This window comes from Uloborus diversus, chromosome 9 (assembly GCF_026930045.1).
Source record: "Uloborus diversus isolate 005 chromosome 9, Udiv.v.3.1, whole genome shotgun sequence".
In the NCBI taxonomy this organism is placed as follows: Eukaryota; Metazoa; Arthropoda; class Arachnida; order Araneae; family Uloboridae; genus Uloborus; species Uloborus diversus.
This window is the reverse complement of record NC_072739.1, coordinates 34,459,018-34,479,621: the sequence shown is the minus strand read 5'-3', so window position 1 is coordinate 34,479,621 and position 20,604 is coordinate 34,459,018. Positions and strand designations below refer to the sequence as shown.

At 35.5% G+C, this 20,604-nt stretch overlaps 1 long non-coding RNA gene across 2 annotated transcripts in view; it reads left to right on the top strand.

Annotated features, from left to right (window-relative positions):
* Positions 1-302: 302 nt before the first annotated feature.
* Positions 303-20,604, top strand: part of LOC129230599 (uncharacterized) — a 107,455-nt gene continuing 87,153 nt past the window's right edge. The window contains exons 1-4 of one of the 2 annotated variants that reach the window (XR_008581155.1): positions 303-447; positions 1,242-1,373; positions 5,510-5,655; positions 13,846-14,415. This is a non-coding gene — a long non-coding RNA (uncharacterized LOC129230599). Of the gene's footprint in view, positions 448-1,241; positions 1,374-5,509; positions 5,656-13,845; positions 14,416-20,604 lie in introns of those variants that run through there. The other variant, XR_008581156.1, reaches the window with a different exon arrangement.

Here is a 20,604-nt window from a genome sequence, read left to right as displayed (position 1 = left end):
CCACTATTAAAAAATTTGGAGATGACCAGTAAAACTGTTAGGTGAACCTCTCCCCTGTTTTGGGGCAAGAAATAGTACTAGTAGCCCTGGTAGGTGCTACTACGTAGCCCGATTTAGAAAAACTTTTAAATGAACGCCTACTTAGGACCGGAACTTCAAGCGCCTCAAGACCATTGAAAATATCCACGTGCATCCCTTTGCTTCTCTCTGCCTCATTTGTCGTTGAATCATAACGGTGTTCTGTTGAACTATACATATTCGTGCTTCTCTCATCTGAGCACTTTGCTTGTTTTACAGAGAGCACCTGTTCCTTGGAGAGCAATCTTGTCTTCAGGACCGGATTGGGATCTAGCTATCACACATTTCGGAAACAGTTGAGGCTATTACACTCTCCTTACAGAGCTTCCCAAATACTTCTCAAACATTTTGCATTTTGATCTTAAAAAAGTAAGCAACCACATAATATTACATTTTGGAAACTTATAAAATGTTAGGATGCTTTGATAGTGTCCCAGCATTCAGCTTTGTCTCAATAAATGCAACTGGACCTTTGCATTTGATAAAATATGAAGAAAATATCCTCTTAAATTTGCTTAATCTAATTTTTGAGGACTATTTTGGAAAAAAAATTCCTATAAAAGAAAACTTCACTCTTTGAAAAGCCAAATATTTTTTTTTCTTCTACAATTGTAACACATTGTAGGAGAATTTTAGCACCTTTATTTCTGATTAGACTTTTACTTGTGTTCAGTTCTGAGTAGAGACCTAATGTGCATTACGCTATAGACTTCTATTTATAAGTCAACATTTTTTTATTTTTTTTTTGTTAAACGTTTCTCAAGCCACATTTTTGTGGGTTCACGAATATCGCGTAACTGAAGCGAGTGGCTGAACAACGGAGCTAGCGTAATTTCGACCCTCTTTGGTCGACTTGAGTTTCCTGTCTCCTTTATCGAATCTCAGGATTATTAACATTGAAATGACAATAGTTTTTTTCGACAAATGAGACAGCAGGTTAAATGTCTAGTAAAATTAGAAAATTTTAGTCGAAAATTAGAAATCTCACTTTTTACATACGTTTTACGCTAGCTATATTACTCCTTTACTACATTCTTAAAGAAAAATATAACCAACAAGCCTTACAGTAATCTGAGTTTTCACACTCTAAAAATCTTGTGTTTTACATTTCTAAATATAAATTTTTTTCAGTTTTCTATATGTGATTGTTTTCATCTTTTTAGAATGGAGGTCTCTCTGCCCTTCCCTACGCGACGCAAGCAGCTTGCGGTATGATTGCTTGTTTACAGCTGACAAACTGAGACAACACTCCAATTTACGCATTACCACCATTCGGAAGATCGTCAATTCTGTTGGTGAGTTTTTAATGTCAAGAAATACTCATCATCCCTTTAGTCACATCCTCTATCCGCGTTTTAATCCATCGGACCCCCTTTGAAGATGTTCCCTTTTCCCATTTTTTGTTTTGAGGAACATCCCCTTCGATGACGTTTTAATTGGTTTTCTGCATTTTCGCATACTGGTTCAGCGTCCTATGTATTTTTCTAGCTATTCTATGCAATTCAAGGCTAATAAAATGCAAAAGAAAATATTTTTGTTTGAATTAGCTTGAAATCGGGGTCCGATTAGAATATTGGCCAGAAACTTTCGCTTAAAATGTCAGATGTTATCTAAAACAATGTTAGCCACTTGGCACCCCTCAAAATCAGGGACCCTAGGCCACGCCCTAGTTCAATTATTCAGTAATCAGGCTCCGTTTGAAATTATGCTTGGAGTGTTAAGGCTAATTAAATTTTTACGCACAACGCTACCTAAAACAAGTAAACCATTATACCTGCATAAGGCACGAATATTTCATCTCAGGGGTTCCGAAAAAATCCAATTCATGAGTTAGTACTTGATGATACCGAGAAATTTATTTCAATTTCCTATAATGTTTAGTTCAGTATTAATCAAACCAAACCCAGTAGCACGACAGCCCATGGGCACCAAGGCCTACTGTGCCCATCTCAGTCTTCCTGACCAAGGGTTCTGGGGTGCTAGGAATATGATCCGGTTAGGTGGTCAGATAAACACGGAACCCCCAGTGTTTAGTTCAAAAGCACGCTTGATGCTCATTTTACTGACCCACTGAACTAAGGGGGTGATGGACTGAGTCCACAATGTCCGATCCGGGAATAGAACCCGTGCCTGCGGCGTGGGAGCGCAAAGCACTACCACTGAGCCACTGGGATTTACTATTAATCGCATACAATATTCTATTCAGTAATGCTATAACGTTATTTATATTTAAAAAAAAGCAAGTACCTTGTTTAAATATTGGGGCAAATCCCAAACTGAACTTTTGAGAGGGGTCAAAATAGTAAAACCATCAGTCTTATGCTGTGGGAAAACTTATTGTTTTTCAAATTTCACTAATTTAGAAAATGTATCAAATGTTGATTATCCCCCGTCAGCCATTGATAGAAAGTAATTGAAATGTATGAATTGAAGTGTATGAACAAAATTGATAGTATTTTCTTTGGCTTTTATAGTTAAAATTTTCACATTTTTTTGAAGATTTTTGGAAACTTTTTAGCTATTATTTTTTTGCTATCAAGTTTTGAATCTAATTCGTACATGTTCTTGGTCGTAGTCTTTAGCTTCATTTATTTGCACTAGAAAAAAAAAAAATATTTGTACCTCTGAAATGTGCACATAAATTTGACTGAAATTTTCAGGATTAACGAAATTTGTCAATTGAGAACGGGGACTCTAGGAATTCCACCGATTCGAACACACGAATCAGTTTCTAAAACAAATTTCAAATGGCAAAAAAGTACGCATTGATGTAGTTTAATACTTCTAATACACTCATGATTGTGAAAATTGCAACAACATGCAGGACTCATTGGAAAAGTATAAAATTTATAGCACATATTACTGATAGTGCTACTAATAAACGATCAAAATTACAGATCAATGAAATGAAAATAACTGGCGTAAATTAATATCGAATGTAGCTACCCCCGCGCAGCTATGCGAGGCTGTACACGTTTCGGCATCTAATCATAAAGGTGCTGAATGTCACGATTGGGAAAAGCATCCCATATGGCTTCAATCTGAAGCCAAAATTCATCCATACCAACTGCCGGACGAGACACATGGACGAGTCACCAATCAATGCAAAGCGAGACATGGTTGACGGGCGTCATATCCGGAGAACGGGCAGACCAAGGAAGTAGCGTAACCTGTCGTGAACCGAAGAACATTTGTACGTTACGTGCCGCATGTATACGTGCATTGTCCTGCTGAAACACTGCAACAGGAATGCTCTCAAGAAAGGGTAGTACCTAGGGCGTCACAGCGTCCCTGAAGGAGCGCTCGCTAATGAGTTTACCCGTAATTCGGACTAGATGGGACTGCGCTTTATATTCAATAGCGCTCCCAGACCATGGCGCCTGGCGTTATGCCGGTACGACGTCGGATTACACAATCTGGGAGGTGACGTTCCCATGTGTAACGTCTGACGCTTACACGTCCATCGTTAGTTCAAATTAAGTCTGGATTTCTCCAAGAAGACGGCCTGTTGCTAGTTCGCACGCCATTGGGTGTGTTGGTGGGCCCATTGAAACCGGAAGTGACAATGGTTGAGGGTAAAGGGAATCCTTTCATGCAGGGCTCTGACGCAGCAGACGTCGATCAACCGAGGATGCAGCAAGTGTGACCCTGTAGCCATACTCCAACATTCTGCTAGCGCACGAGAGGACGCTATACGATCCATCACAGTTAAGGCGGGTGCGGTGTCGATAATCTCGTGGCGTCGTTCGGTTGCTTGGGCAAATCCTTCGGCTAATTTCATCATCCTCTGTCCATCTTTTACAAATACGCATCACAGTTGAGGCATTACGCCACGTGCGGGCACTGATTTCTCCGTACGTAAGTTCACCCTCACGCATGCAGATCATGCAGCCCCATTCGAACTCCGTTACTCGTTCGTCAGACACTCTGCGTTTTGGACGAGGCATATTGCGTACTAGAGAAACATCTACCATCCGTGAATAATCATACAATGATTCCAAAAAAACCTTTACGACGCTTTATATAAAGTCTACGCCGCAGTTCAGAGGGCGTAACTCGGTCCGCACATGCCCGACGTCTCTAATTCTAATCATTTGCATATCTTATCCTGCTATACATTTCCTGTGAATTTCAGTTCATTTTCATAATTCCTTCTTGGTATTGCAATTTTAACAAACATGACTTTTATTATTGGTTTTGTGCCAAAAAAGTTACTGCTGGCTTTGTATCTTTGAACAATTTTAAGCGCACTGAAAGTTAAGCACCAGGGCCGGCTCTAGTAGTTTCGCCGCCCCAGGCGATGTGAAGTGTTGCCTCCTTTGTCTTAATAATATATGTATATTTTTGAAATTTTCGAACATACTTTCTGGTATTGCTACACTTACAGTTGGAAAAAGAAAAACTGAACAAATTTGTGTTTTTCTTTTTTTTCCCTCCTTTTGTTTCTTTACATTTCGCCACTCCTAAAATCTGCTACCCTAGGCGGTGGCACAGGTCATTTACCCCAGGAGTCGGGCCTTTTAAGCACAAATGAGTAGTTATGAAATGTTGCAACCTCCTGGTCATATGAAGTGAAACTAGAGTCAACGAATAACAGCAACACGAAATTAAGTAATCTCTAGATAAACTGACGAGTCAACTTCAAGACTGATTGCAAACAAGAGCAGTTAAGATTTTTAGAGCATTGTCGTTTGATAACAATTTTGTAAGCAGTCTGTACAGTTAACTGGGGTAACTCTGGCATATTTTGAGTAACATTGGCCCCAAAACAAAAATTCAATTAGTATTTGCCGTCAACGATTAAGTCAAGTTGGTGCTGCTTTGACTGGGCCCTTGAAACGAATGAGTGATAATCACTCTCAATTGTCTCATAGTTTAGACACTCTCTTTTCGTTTGTTGGGTCAAAGTAACTGGCAAAGACCAAAGTTACTTCATTTGACGGTATGTAAAATAATTGGCTTTTGTAGTTTGCCGAGTGCCAAAAATAGTTCGAGACGATAAAATTAACGAGCAGATCGTGGCTATTAAAAAAGAAAAGAAAAAGAAGTGCAATCTAAATGGTGGTTTGTTAGAATATCATGAGTTACCGCCATGATCCTTTTGGCAAAATGTAGGAAATGCAGTAGCAGTAGGGAAGTCGCTAGGGAGTGGGAAACGGGGACACATCACCCTTTGAAAAATAGAAAATTTTCTTTTTGTGACCATAAAAGAGAACTAAAATCAATCTTATGCGGAGAGGGTTATGGTTAAGCTTCGGAGAGCTCTCCGAGATTTACCTATACCTATATCCAATTTTTATTTTCTGGCAAAGTCACTAAGTTGCATCACGTGTGCATTGAAATAATGCACAAGACATGGGACTTCTGTGTACCTTGAAGAAACAGACATCGCCGAAATATTAGAATATTGAACAGTGTTGTTTCGTTTTAGCATTCTACGGTCCCGGCTGGCTGTCGCGTTTGTGGGTTGCAACCTTGCAGTCATTGTAGCTCTGCTCGCTTTCTCGGTGGGTTTCAACGGGTTCATCTTCTCGGGATTCAACGTGATCGACGTTGACTTTAGCCCAGAATTCGCAGGTAAGCTCGATTCATTACTGAAGATTATTCTAAATTCGATTGAACTTTCAAATCTTTAATCTACTCTAGACATTTATCTACTGTGTGTCAGCTTTTCAATATTATCAACTTTACGCTTCGTATTTCCAACAGCATTTCAGAAATTGACAGCGACGAATATTTTTTTCCTGAAGAACTTAGAAAAATATTGTATTTGAATATTTTGTTACGTTTTAAATACAAATTTTAAATTATTATAAATGTCAAAATTAAATCAATACGTATCTTTTTCGCGTTAAAAATTCTTCCTTTACTATGTAAAAGGAAGTAGTAAAAAAGAATGTCTCATGAAAAAAAAATGATGGTATTGAATTCGTATCAAATTCAGTTGTACTAAAATTGTTGTATGATTTGTTTTTCGGTACATTTTAACCGTTAAAGACCAACCTTTCTATTTGGACCATATTAAGACCCAGCACACCTGTTTTGCCCAATGTTTAAGCGTACAATTTCATGAAAGGCAAAGCGGAGAACAAAATTACGAAAAATATTAATATTTCAAGCTTGAATACGTAAAAAATAAATCAACAAAAAAATAAAGTAGAAGCAACTCTTTAACAAACAAAAACAGCTTTTCTCTGTTCAAAAAAAAAAAACTTTTACTCATTCTATTTGGTAGGAAAATAATACACCTCGAAAAAAATAATCTCAACAATCACTATTTCACAACTAGCCGGCTTCGGCACCTGGCTCGAAAGTTCAGACTCTCTGAAATTTGAGACATTTTATTTTGTATATATTCGAGTTGAAGGAACCATTAGGTCTAATCTGAAGTACAAAGTTTTTCAAAAGTTTTCTCTCGTAAGACAAATAATGATTTTTATATGTTGCGGGCGTGATCGTGCGGTCACACCCATAACACGTTTTCAGTTACTCATTTTGTTTTCATGTTAATACTCCATATTATGATACATAATGGTTTCTTATGTTCGAAATATCACAATGAAAAGCCACATCTTAAAATTAGAGGAGTAAACTGAAGATATATCGGCAAAAATATTGATCAAGTTAACCGCTATTTAACACGAAAACTAATTCTGCCTTATAAATTTACTTTAGAGACTTTGATGGGAATAACAAACTGCTTAGCCAATATCTCTGGTTTCTTGGTGCCAGCTTTCGTAGGATGGGCTGTCAGAGATGGAGTAAGCATAAAATCCATTATTTTAAAAGAATTTCGGTGAAGCAACTTGAGATTTTCTTTCAGAAAAAGCGCATAAAAAATTGTTTCGAAAGATTAACAAAAAATTAAGAGACTATTCTGGTTGTCCTAAATGAAATGAGTCTAAATGCAGGGGGATCAAAAAAAAATCCATTATCAGTATGTATAACGACGAAAAGAAATACATGCATAGAACAAAGAATATCTGAGCAATTCTTTAGAAAAGTATAGTTTCTTGTCCCGCGTTCATAGCAATCATAGAAATTCTTTTCCATTTTTTAAATATTATTTATTTGTCCCCTTCTGAAAAAGAAGATAACAGGCATTTAACAGTGCAAAATGATAGTTATTTTTGTTGAGGCTTAATATAAGAATTAAAATGACCTTACCAAACCACTGTCTCTGGTCAAAAGTTCTATCTTTCATGGCCTGCCTAGACAGCTGTATAACTGATTATTACAATGCTTCAAGTATCCTAATCTGAAATCAAATTTCTTTTTTTTCTTTATTTACATTAATGTGTTTTACCCATGGTTAAGACTCGTACCCATTAATTTGCGTCATTAACATCCAACAGTTTTTACAGTTTTGCATGACCCCCTAGGTGCAACTGTTGGCTCAAACAACTTTCTGCTTTAGTAGCAGCTATCATAACTTTGATGGCAAAATAAGAATTTCGTGTGTAGAAATTTCCAAGTTTCTTGATAAAGTGTATTTAATTTTAGAGTAAATCGAAGGCAATGAGTCAGTTATTACCATCCTTCCTCAATATGAGTTACATATAATATGACTTTGTAATTTTTACACAATAATTTTGCATAAATATATACCAGTTTGATCCTCAGTATCTCTAAAGTAAACGAAGATTATTTGTAAAATTCTGAAGCTTAAAGAAAATATATATCCTGCATTTAAAAAAAAAAAGAATAAAACAAAGGTCCCCCTAGCGAAAAGTTGAAAAATTTGGAGGTCAAAATACCACCTTTCTAGAGAATTGGCCATATATGCATAGGAATTCAATAAATTTCAACATATCCTGTAATTCACCAGCTATGATGTTGCGGACTGCTTCGCGTAACTAGTGCAGCCTGTACAAAAACAATTTACTTAAATCCAAAGGATTCATTTAAACCCGTTGCCGTTATTACGTAATGTCAAGCAAGTAAAGAAATCAAAAAGCGTTAGATCAGGGGTTCTTAACCTTTTAGGCGCTACGCCACCCTTTGAACACTGACGGGAGCTCACGCCCCTCCTCCCCCCCCCCCGTCAATACGAGGGTACAGTAAAAATTTGAAACTGAAGCTAGTTGGGATAGCTGAAGGAGGTTATTAAATAAAAATATTGATAATTTCGTAAACAAATTTAGTGCATAACTTTTTTATTAATTGGTTTGTAACCACTGAAAAGCATTTAGCTATAGCTGGGGAGCTAAACGACCAAAATCAATGGAAAACTGAAAATTGTGATAAGATATGCCACTAGGTAGGAATGTTGTTTATGATTATATGAAATTGAGACCCAGAGGCACTTTCAAAAAAATTTTAATTCAAGATGGCGACATTTTTCAAAATGGCTTCCCACATTATCGTTTTTTAAATATGTCATACTAGTGAAAATACCCGGCGTTACCTGGGTCAGTAATAATTAAGAGAAAAAATCGTTACTTGCTTTTGTTTTCTGTTTTAAGTGAAAGAATTTAAAACACATCTTTTTGACGTGATTAAAAATCGAGTTTCTTTCTTACCCATAAAACTAAAATAGCAATAAGTATAAAGAACAAAATAGTATTGATTTAGAAACGAAAGCACTATATTTAAGCATATACAAATTTCCAAAACATGAAATTAATCTTCTCATGTTTAAAAAGATTAATCTGTTGATACTTTTTTTTTAACATGGAGTCTAAAACCTTCTCTGTATGGCTAATGAAGTACGAAGTGATTTAAAAAAAGTAGCTGCGCTCGTAATCCCCTTATACTTGGCTTTAGCTATTTTGGGAAATTTTAATCATTGTGGGCTCTTGGTGCGATTTTACCGAATTTGCGAGAGTCGTTTTGGGGTACCTTCGATGATTCTCCCCCCTTCTTTCCTTCCTTTGTAAAACGATATGATATTAATTTTCGTTACAGAGATATCGTCGCGAGATTCTGAGATACTTTTGGTCACCATAAAATGGCGCAAAACAGTTTCATCCGAAATGTTTCCAAAATAAGTTGTAAAATCTGGCGATTGTTTGAAATTGTGCAAAAAGGAAAATTAATGGACGTTTTTGTGCTGTTTATGGATTTGCCTAATTTAGTTGCTGGATTATTTAACACAGTAAAAAAAGTCTTTTGAAAATTCTTTGATTGGCGATATTTTGTTCACATGGTGAAAGCTGAGAAACATTATGACGTAGTCTTCGGCTTCAAAAACAGCGACGTTGAAAAAACTGCCAAATGCATCAGCTACGAAAATCTTTCTGCAAAAATTTTGGCAATCTGCTGGTTGATTGGATAATGAGTAAGCGTTCAATCAGCATAAGTAATAATAAAAACCATTAATTACATTAAAGTTCCGTTTAAGTGGAAAATGATCAGCGAAATCATGTATTATTTGCCAATCTTGTGCAAAAATCTTACTTCAAGATTTGACTTGAGAAAAGCCTTGAACAGTCACGAAAAGCAAAGATAGTCAACAATACAACAATTGCCGCTATCGACAGGGAGATGATACACTAAATACTGTATTGAGTTGAGGAAAGCCTTCGAACATTGAACTAAAAAGCTCATAACTCGTTTTTTATTCTACTTAGAAATTTCGAAGAGGTGCCATCTTCAGCAGAAAAAGCAGAGCTTTCGATGGACATATAATGTAAATATGTGCAAGTATTTTTTCATCCCAATATTAGAGAATTTATACAAAAATTGTGTTTTATTGCCCCCCTAAGGGGGTTTTGCCCTCCATAACGCGACGAAAACTACCCCATGTGTTATTCTGATGCATAAGCTATATTATTGTAAAGTTTTATGAAAATGCGTTCAGTAGTTTTTGCGTGAAAGAGTAACAAACATCCATACAGACAAACTTTCGCATATAATAGTAGTAAGACAGAAGAGGTTTTTATGACGATTTATAGATTCTTCAAGTCAAAGATTTTGTTTTTTGTATTGAAAAAAGAGCCAAAGCCAATATAAGACCATAAGTAGTATTTATTATTAGTTCTCAGACGGTTTTTAAACACTAAAAAAACCCAGAAATCCAACAAAAATTTAATTTTTTAAATTGTTTAATTTTACTGTAAAACTACATTTGTTTGTACATATACTGCCCTACGCCTGATAATTCAGGTAAAATATGCAGTATAACTAACTACTTTGAAAAAAATGAAGCGTGCCCTGTCTTCCAGAAGAGTTTACGGTAGTGAGACCAACATTCCTTTCTTCAAAAGAACCTGATATTATAATTTGTTCCGATCCTTCATCTTGTAAGACAACTCCAAATAATTTCAAGACTGGATTTTCACACTTTTACCACTATTTTACGAAGATTCATTATTGATAGTGATGATTCAGTATGCTATAAACTTATTTAACCAGTTACGCTATTTCTTAATGGAAATCCTGTCATGGCATTGGATCAACAATTGTTTGCCCAAGCAAAATTAATTCAGTAGAATAACCCACAAGTATATGGTGAAAAGAAATTTTGCATCATGTTTGGTGCATTTTACAATCTTTTCTCAAGGCGCTGGATCAATTGGATGTAAGGAAGTGAATGGAGTAGTGCAATTACTTTTGCTGATATTGCAACTTCAACAGTTGCGGAAAGTTATTCGAAAGTTAAGCACGTTAAGAAAGCTAGAGCAAAACTGCTGTTACCCTGTATCACTTGCTTTTTGATGCTTATGAAGAAGCAGATTCCAAGCTTGAGTTTCAGCCATGGTGTAAAGAACGAGCTGAAGGGAGTAACGTTTCGTTTAAATATTGGCTAACTTGTCTTAATACGGAAATCCTGTTGCTCCTGTTTGTTCGCTCAATCAGAGATCGAAACTACATTTGTCCCGTCAGTGCTTGAACGGAATGATTCCTCGTTTTTATTTATATTCATTTATTTTCTTTTTGCTTGATCATCATCACTACGCACGTTGGTTGTCAACACATCTAAAAGACCTTTATGATGCAGAGATTGACCTACCAGAGCTAAATTGATAATTTATTTTTGGACAGTTTGTGATAAGAAAATCTAACAGATTATTCTCAGCAATCAGTATAGACCATGCACATGAACACAATGAAATAGTTAAAGGGGAAGAAGATGCAAAATAGGATCGACATAGGATCCATCTCCACTAAAGAATGGTTTCTGGACCAGAAATAAGGTAAATAATAAACGAGTTTGAGTGTGATATTAAGCTAAAACATGGAAGAAAATAGTCGGCTTCATCTTGAGCAGTACCACTCATTTCAAGTTAAATTTGTTACTAAGGTTCGAGCTCTTTATAGCACTTTGAAAAAGCTTGGAAATCCAATTGTGGAAAATGACCAGGATCTTATCGTAATCGATAGCAGGGTTATTGAGCACAGTGATGTCAATGCTACAGTTCATGCAGCCGAGTCCACTGGGAATTCAACTATTCCATCATCGAAGAAAGACTTGAAAAAGACCAACGTTCCTTTAGAATGATACTACATTTTCAAGACATGTTAGAAAACGGTTTCAGGAATAATGTAATTTGCACTGCTAATACAGATGTCTTAATTTTAGCAATATCTTACTTTTTTCCTTGTCAACATCGGATTATTTATGGAACAGGAGAGAACTACAGATTCATTCCAGTTCATGCCATATATGAAGCTATTGGGAAAGAAAATGCATTAGCTTTTCAGGATTTTATGCCTTTACAGGTTGTAACAAAATTCCCAGCTTCCCTGGGAAGCCTAAAAAATCGACTTGGAAGGCATGGACGATATTCAAAGAAGAAACTGCGGCATTTTTATTTATTTCGCAACCTCAGAGTTCTTTACCTCATGAGATTTTCGACATTTTTGAAAAGGTACGTAGTTCTACTGTACTGTTCCACTAGTTATACCGTAACTATAAATGATGCAAGGAAAAAGTTGTTTGACAAAAAATCGGCCACTTGAAAGTTTGCTACTAAAAAAGGGTGCCTTACAGCAACAAGTATTGCGTAGTGCTTTCCAGGCTGGACACATTTGGGAACAAGCTGACAAACGTATCATACGTGCTCCATCTCCAAGTGAATGAGGATGGCTCTTGGATGACAAATGTTGGCAGCTGAAATGGTCGAAGTTACCTGAAATTTCTGACTCGTACACTGAGCTCATTAAGCGCGCGCGCAAAATGTACGAAAACAAGTGTAGCTGCAGAAGTGTTGCTCTGTCCTGCAAAAAAGTATGCAAATGCAAAAATGAATGCCAACAATGAAGCAGTGTTTGACTAACGACATATTATTAATATTTTTCCTATTTTTACATTGGTACTTTGAAAAGCATGTAATCTCTTTTGTAAGTAATTAAATTAGATTTATTAAAAAAGCACCAAAATGAACATTTAGCTTATTTTCAACCTAGAAAGCGAAATCCAACTTGAGAAACCCATAATTCGATGTAAAAACCTCTTTTGTACGACATATATAAAATGTACTCAAAAATGGGCAGCCATTTCGAAAAACGCCGCCATCTTGACTTTAAACTGTTATTGAAAGTGCCTCTGGATCTTAATTTCATTGTATAGTCATAAACAACATTGCTATCAAGTGGCATCTTCTTATCATAATTTGCAGTTTTCCATCGGTTAGCTCCCCGACTACTACGCTGAGAAAGAATTTTTAAATTATTTTCTTGCTGACGAAAAACTGATAGCAAGTTACGAGGTGGTTAGAGATCCATTTCATAAGATTCCCGAAGGACTATCCATTGATCAAGAAAAATTCAGACTAAACGACAGGTTGCGAAACCAAATGATAATTTAATAATAAATCATTATTTGAATTTTGGTTACGAGTAGAGGATTATTTTCCCATACTAAAAAAACAAGCATTTCACACTCTATTACCATTTTAAACTTCCTACCTTTGTGAAACTAGATTTTCTGCTTTAGTTTCTTTGAAAACAAAATTTAGATCCCGGCTAAATATAGAAACAGAAGTGAGAGTGGCTATTTCTAATACTATGTCTTCCTTCGAAAAACTCAGTTCTTCAAGACATGCCCTAGAAAGTCAATAATTACTAATTTTTATTTTTTATGTGGTATATTTTTATTAAGTAAGTTTTGATTCAGAAATTGTTTATACTTCAATAAGATAATTATTAAATATGTTGAAATGCATTTTCTTTTCTATATGTCCGCTTGCTCAAAGGTTGAAAATCACTGCGTTAGATGACTAGGTTTCATCAGATTGGAGGCGTTTTCCGCATTTTCGCAGGTAAAACTGACCATCAGCTTTACACAGCGAAGCAGCTCTTCATGGGTTTTACCACCCAGCTTCCAGGGAACCATGGCCGTTCTTTCGTCCAAGAGCATTTCTTTAACCAGTTTGAATGGTAGGAGAGCCTCTTCCTGTTTATGGGGTAGGTGCGGCTATATATGAGGATTTGGAACGTTTTTTTAATGAAAGTCTAACTAGGATTAGGATCTAACTTAAAAGGCGTTTTACACAAAACTTTGACACTTTTGGATTAGCAGTGAGTACAGTTCGCTTTTCCCGACTCTTTCTTCCGATTGGCTTTCTTTGAAGTAGGTCTATTTTTCTAGCACTTGAGTTAAATTTCGCCTTCCAGATATGACAACTAGTAACGCGAACGTCTACATTTTCCTCTGCTTTGCAAAATCTCTTGCTTTTAGCAGACAGTGATTGAACTTGAAGGCGCTTTAGTGCATCGAAGTTTAAATATTCTTTTCGCTTTTGCTTCCAGCATGAAACTGTTTAAATATTTTTTATTGTTTTGAGTGCAAATAAATATAGCTTTGCTATTTTCACACTGCAGCAAACATTGAAAAACCGGAGTACCGTTTTCGTGACCACATCAATTGTTTACTTCATCACGGGAAGCATGTACAACTACTTTGGATCAGCTGAACTGCAGCCATGGGGATCTTCAGCCAGAAACATGGAGCCTGAAACAATTCTCCAAGACCCTGAAGCCGAAGAACCCGAAAATAATAAACCAATGTCATACCCATAAACAGTTTGATTGCATTTTCGGTAGAAGGTCCGATGCTACACTCTGGGGGAGCGATTAAAAGAGTTTGCTGCTTTTTATTTCGAAAAAGAACTGAAAACACTGCACAGTTCACCGTGTAACAGTTACTGTAAAATGGACTGTTTAGTAGCTGTTTTTAAATGCTGACTTGAAGTTGCCGAGCTCTCGTCCTACCTTTTAATTCTGTGCAATATAATATATTCTAAAAGTATTGTGATGCTATGAAATAAAAACTAGAAGTGCAACAGTCTCTCTAAAGCGACTGCTTAAGAAGCTGCTTTTGGGTACTGATTTGAAGTCTTCGAACACTCTCGTTCTACCTTTTAAATTTGGTGCAATATAACAAGTGCAAGAAGTCTTGTGATGCTATGAAACAAAAATGAAAACTTTTTAAACATTTAGACTTTTCTTTTCTTGTTCAGAATTATTTACTTTTATTACAATCATTTATTTTACACAGTGAAATTCCGTTACAACGAATATATATTTTCCTATCATTCATATTCGTAGTTTCATATGACATGTAACGCAATCGTTGCGAAAAACTCGAATCGAATTCATTAATTTGTTGCACTGCTTAAATATAAATAAGTCACATGGAATCTTCAACAGAAAGCTCGATGAGCCAAGTCCGCGCGAGATTGCCAAGTCAGTGCAGTTGCTGCTATGGCAAATGATTTTAATTCGAGATTGAATGTTTGTTCTAAAGTTAACAGCAGCAACAGATTCGCGCGACACAAATAGTACTAGGGGAAGCTCCGTCCCCTGCTCATTTCGCTCTCCACCCCCCCACCCCCCATTTCAATGCAACCTGTGGAGGGTGACAAATTTCATACGCTGCCGGATGTGCAACAAAAGACTATTCTTTTGCTACTCAGGCGTCCTGAGGCAATGCCAGGCCTGTCAGGCGAGGAGAACGTTCGATCTGCATCAAACACGTATAACTGTGTAGTAAACTGTGTGAATATTTTACTTAATTGAAATTAGTCCCATTTGGTGTGTCTACACCACAAAAACGCGTAGTTGCAATGAATCCGATAAAATAGGAGTTGGTAATTGATGAAAGCACTCCTTTCCTCTCAGAACAACAACGCAAGATGTTTCTCAGGTTGGCATATTTCACATTATTTCCTCAAGAATGATTCGTCACTTTACTGTGAAACAACGTCTAAAAGCATAAATGTTACCTAAGTAATTCAAAAATACTCCAAGTAATGTTTTAATTTCGGGTAACTGGCATAAAACCATGTACCATTGAATCACTTAAACATTCATTTGTTTTAGAGGACTCCAATCTACGCCCTGTGGGCCAAAACAGGCGTTCGAGCAGATTTTGTCGGGCCCGCAAAAAGCTTGCCAACTGAAAAAGAAAATCCAATTCTTCAAAATAAATGATAGATTTCCTTTTACGCATTTTTAAACAAAATTGAGCCCTGAAAATCTCACCAACCACCAGTGAACGCTTAATTTGAAAAAAAAAAAAAAAATCGTGTGTGTAGGAAACAGCACTGACTAAACCATCTGACCTGAACTGAAATATATCGTCGGATTGTTGGCCCACTCCATGATAAATTTACATAATGGCCCTCTAGTTTAAAAGGCTGGAGACCCCTGGTTTTTAAGACATCAAACAAAATCCAATTAATTTATCCTTTGTCATATTCTATACTTGGTGTTTGACATTCATGTAACGATTTTTTTCTGCTTTTGTATTTGTACAAACAAAGTTTAGGAAGCATTGCTTTCAAGACAAAATTTTCCTCTGAAGTTTCAATTTCTATTTTAAGCAACCATGAACAAATTTTGAGTTTTTTTATTTTGTGATCTCTACCTTTATTACAGTACTAGAAAATTGCCCATCTAGGTATGACGGGTGAAAATTGCTTCAACATTTGAACGAAGCAATTGCCTGTTTCGTGATATTTTGATAGTGGAAATTCTAACCCTGAACTCCAGTAGATAGCGTTCATTGTTGACCACTTTTTCGTTTCTTCATTCTCTTAAAACGACAGTGCTACCAGTAAAAGAGTTATTATAGCGGATCCAGTTAAGCCTCGTCAAAATAAAGCATTACCCAGTATGTCAAACATTAACAAAAAATATAATCAAACTGTCATGTCGTGGGGCGGGTTTCATTGTTGATGACGTCAGGAGCGTTACTCGATCATTCGCTATTATATGAGGGTTGAGTAAAGTAGTTTTATGGTCGTGAAAAATTTCGGTTTACAGATTTCGTCGATAATCATTCTTAATTATTAAACATTATGTATACGACGAATTGTTCACAACTGATTCTGAAAATTAAATTTCCGATATATGATTTTGAAGTCAAGTACATCCCGATAATCTGGAGAAAAATTGTTAATTCCGGTTACCATCATTACACTCTTGATGTAATCTCTAACATAAATTTTTTTTTTAAATGTGTAGCTTAATGTGTTTCAAACTGCAGATAACATTTTTCTCAAAAGGATTTTTTGAACTCTGTCTTCAGACTACAGATAAGAAAATGTTATTTTTATGCAATTACACTTTCCTCATGTCTTTCTTAAATTAGCTTTAACAACAGAAAACAAATTTCTGTTTAAATAATTACATTCATCTCCCCAATTTCACTGAAACGAAATTCCCTTCCCCCTGTTTTTCTGCTTCCATCTAATCTTTACATAGTATAAAATGAAGTCCTCAAAAAGCGTCTGTGTGTTTGAACTCGCAAAACTCGAGAACTACCCGGCCGATTTCGCTGAAATTTTCAGTTTGTTCCTTTAAGTCCTGAGAAGGTTTGCCGATCAGTTCGAAAAAAGTTCGATGAATTGTTTTTTTTAATTCTAATTTAGGCCCAATTTTCACATAAATTCCCGAATATGGGGGTAAAAAATTACTTGCACATATTAATACCATGTATAGTTGGAAAGAGCAGAATTTTCCGCGTTCTACGCAATTTGTTTCAATGATCTAACTTAATTATGGCGGGAGTTATTTACGTTTTTAACTCGAATTTGTTTAGGCTTAGCTGAAATTTAGGCACTTCTTTCTTCATTAAATTTATCAATAAAAAGTGAAGGAATTGTCCTACAGTTTTCTTTTTGACACCATTGAAAACAGCTGCTTTTTTTACTCCAGATCTAACTCGACCTATGTTCGAAAGTTTAATCCTCTTATCTCCATTAGAAAAAAAGTTACAAGCGAATTAAATGAAGTTCAAAAATCTGTTCTCTATTCAAGTTTCTAACCATTTCATTTTGCGTTTCCACAGTAACGCTTTTTGAATCCATTATTTCCATCTTTCTCATTTTCAATTCAACTTATTTTATTTTGCGTTTCCATGGTTACGCATTTTAAATCCGTCTTTCTCATTTTATTTTAATTTCTTATAAGTATATTAATATCTGTCGTCATTGCTTGGAGAGAAGATGGTATTTTTTCTTTTATTTATGCCTGATTGTTGAATATACGCCACTTTTCACAATTTTAATTTTCAAGGTAGACCGGGCAAAGCTGGGCAACGCAGCTAGTCGTTTAATATATTTAAGAGGGGAGGAAACCTTAAATGTCGGCGAAATTATGGGTAAGCAGTCTTTCCATACATGTTTTCAATTTAAACAATTACATAATGTCTGAAATTAATGAACTTCAGACTTTACAGATAACATTTTTTTTAAGAATTAAATTTCCCTCATTTGTCTTCAAATATCTTGAGACTCTAAAATAACTTTTTTCTCATCTGTTTTTCGCAAAACTCTGGCTTCATACTAGCGATAACACTTTAAAATTAAAATAACTACATTTTTTTCTCATTTGCCTTTATTTAAATATCTCCAGGCTATACATTTTTAATTTTATTAAGTAAATTCTTCTCAAAGGTCATTCTTTAACTCTATTTTTACACTAAAGATGTCAATTTTAATTACATTTTCATAACGTGATTTTTGTTAAATGTCTGTTGATTACAGATAACAGTTTTTATTTAAAATATTTTCATTTTTACCATGAATCATTTTTAAAACATCTTTAGATAGGCTCCTATTATAAATTTTATTAATTCCATTTTTATTAAATGTCTTCAACTATATATAACCGTTTTTAGTTGGAATACTAACATTTTCCTCTTGCGAAATGCTTTCAGACTAGAGAGATAACTTCTTTTTATTTAAGTATTTATTTTTCTCATTTGTCCTTAAATATCTTCAAACAATAAGTTTTTCAATTTCAATTATTTTGATCTGCCTTTCGTTAACTCTACCTTCAGACTGAAGAAAACAAATTCCAACTTAAACCTTCCCATTTTCCTAAAGAGTCTTTCCCTTAGAATTTTAAGGTTATAATTAACAATGTTTAATTCAAATTAATGAGATTAACCTCACATTTCCTTCATTAAAAGACTACAGATAACAAAGTTTTACTTAAATAATTTTATTTTGCTTATGTGTCTTTCATTAAGTATCTTCAGACTATGTATAAGACTTTAAAATTTTAATAGCCCCATTATTCTTCAACATTTCACAGATTAGGAACATTGCAGAACTATTATTTTTCAGCCAAATGCTTTGAACTATGAAAAAATACTTTTAGAAGTTATGATTAGGAATTAAATAAAAGAGGATTACATTTGAAATTAATAACCTTGCCTTTCAATCTGAATTAGAATAACATTAAAGCATTCATTCCTTATAATAGTTGTTAATTTTCTTCTGAAGTGGGTAAGAGTTTGGGTTTTACGCCAGACAGCTTTGTATTTCTTTTGTAGTCACTTATATTATGCTAAACGGATATTCTAATTTAAGTAAGTCAAATGTTTCTTGGTCCATTTAACGTGGAGTTCGAAAATAAAGATAAGTAATACAGTAAAACCTCTTCGGTTGGTTGATTTGATTTCTATGGAACAAGAGCCCTTGAGGCTATACTGCGCAAACGATATTTTATCATATGCTGTTTATTTCTCGTTCAAGAAAAAAGTAAATAAAAGCATATTTTGGAGAAGAAAGCATTAAACTTCAAGTACTAGTATTGAAAAAGTGCAGCGGATAAAGACAAAATGGACGAAATAATATCATGAAAAATAAGGAAAGGACGAAATCACATAATGACGAGATGAACGCTAAATTAAAAAGGACGAATCCAATCTCCTGAAGGAAGAAGTACAAATTGCGATGGGGTGGCTCCCCCAGCAACTCCTTCAAAGATTGGTTAAAATCATTAAAATATGTATAAATTATTTGATTAAAATTTGGGCAGTTGCATAAAATGTGCAACACCTTCTGATTTACATCACATGTGATGCATGTTGGAACTGGTTCATGACATAAGAGATATTTGTGGGTGAATCTGGTATGTCCAATGCGAAGTCGAGCTAATAAGACTTGTTCTCTCCTGGTGATATTTAACGGTCCGAAACGTCTAGTGGAGGGCTGGATCGAATGCAATTTATTTTGGATTTCTGAATTCCTAGTCCGCTGCCAATAAGTGTTGAGGCTTACGATGGCGTTTTTAATATCATCGAAAGGGACACTATTATCGACCAGGATACTTGCAGCTCTGGCAGCTGAATCGGCTGCCTCATTGCCTGCAATGCCCACATGACCAGGCATCCAACAAAAGGCGACTTGAAAATTATTTTGCATAAGGTTTTGTATAAAAGATATGTCTGGATGAGACTATAGGATGGCTATTATTATTGCAGTGAGTGATGGCTTCCACTGAACTCTTCGAGTCAGTGAATATCACCCACTTTCTGTAAAGGGATTGGGCTATTGATTGTAGAGATGAAAATATAGCTTTTATTTCTGCAATAAATACCGAGCAAGATGTGTTTAATTTTTCTGCCGTAACTTGATCATTAATTATTGTGGAAAAGCCAACGTGATCGTGTGCTTTTGATCCGTCAGTGAAAATGTGTTCATGGCCAGAATAATTGCTTTTAATCTTATGAAAGACTTGTTGATAAACTGTATCGGCAGTACTTTGTTTGGGGAATTTTGAGAAATCATCGATTATAGAAGGTATGACTTCGCACCATGGTTCAATTAGTTTTATTGTGTTGACAGTTTTCAAATCTGATAGCTGCAGGTCTGAGAGTACCCGACGCGTTCGGATCCCAAATGTTGGGGTCATCGAAGGCCGGTGTAGAAATAAAGCAACATTAGATGGATTAAAAATATGGAGATGTAGTGGGTGATTGGTGCAGGGTTTTGTTTTGAAGTAAAATTTAAACAATAGACGCCTCAAACTTCCTTTAGAGATTGTTCGTGTGCAAGGATATGAAGACTGTTGATAGTCGAAGTTCGAAAGGCTCCTGTGCAGATGCGCAGTGCCTGATTATGTATTGGATCCAGAGCTTTCAGATAGGTTTTTGCAGCGGAGCCATAAATTTGACATCCATAATCAAGTATTTAGCGTATCAGAGGGCTGTAGATTCTTAACAGAGACTCTATCAGCACCCCCAAAAAGTGTTCGCTAAGACTTTAAGGATATTTAATTTCAAAGAACATTTCTTTTTTAACTCTTGTATATGCGGTATAAATTTAAGTTTATTATCATGTGTGA